The sequence below is a fragment of the Wasmannia auropunctata genome, unplaced genomic scaffold, assembly GCF_000956235.1.
Source record: "Wasmannia auropunctata unplaced genomic scaffold, wasmannia.A_1.0 LD336058.1, whole genome shotgun sequence".
NCBI classification, from domain to species: Eukaryota; Metazoa; Arthropoda; class Insecta; order Hymenoptera; family Formicidae; genus Wasmannia; species Wasmannia auropunctata.
Genome location: NW_012026832.1, coordinates 1 through 1,008, shown reverse-complemented (window position 1 = coordinate 1,008; position 1,008 = coordinate 1).

The window sequence follows — 1,008 nt, the reverse complement described above, 5'->3', positions numbered from 1 at the left end:
TTGTATCATCACACACATCAATCGAGCAGTCGATATATACATCAATTGAGGCTGCAAGGTTAAAAATTCTAGCGCTCTAGCGCCTTTTGCGTCAGAAATTGTAAAAGGACTTTCCCCCACCCCGTAACTGGGCAACGACGACAATAATGATGATGATGATGAAGACGTTTCTTAATCTTAAATTTCCCCATTTCGGACTTTGCATTGCAATATCTCCGCTCGTAGGATATGTAGGAAAAAAATAAAAACACTTTCATTACATAAACCAAAGCTCGATTAAGCCTGCTTGGATTCGACTTAATTGATTCGACCGTTATTGAGAATCTCATAATCTTGGGTGTCGCCACGCGATGGCTCGCGTGAAGCGACCCGGCATGGCTTGGCATATTTTAAACACTTGATACCAAGCCACTACCGTGTCTCCTGATCGTACGCCGGCAACACTATTAACGGAAATCTTAAGATAGTAAAAATGTTCGTCGGATCGCAGTACGGCATCATAGACGCTATTTTTTTCTATAGTTATCCAGTCTTCCCTCCGTAGACTAAACGGGAACTATAGTCTCTGGGGCAGGTTCGTGGCCGCCTCCTTGAGACTTGTCAATATTTGACTTATGGAGGTGACTCTGGGGTGCAAAATCCCTTCCTTGAGGTACGTCAAGTAATCTAATGCGTCCGCAGTATTGCGCAATATGTTTTCGGCTAACGCGCTTATTACCACAAAGTGCTCGACCATGTAGATTTGGCGGCCATACACTACGGTTCTGCCCTGTAGTTTTTCATAAAGGTCGGCTAGGGCTCCTTCGTTCTGGTTTACTGCCTTTTCAAGCCAGTCTACGTGGTTCATTGTAGAATTGATCACTGTTAGAAACGCGATCAATAACTAGATCGATATTATTGCCATTCAGACACATCTGACGGAGCCCTTAGGTACTACGTGATTTTCCAGTCGTGCATTTTGTTTGTCACGGGTTTCCGGTTTCCGTCTTCTCGACAAGAGTCGTTGTA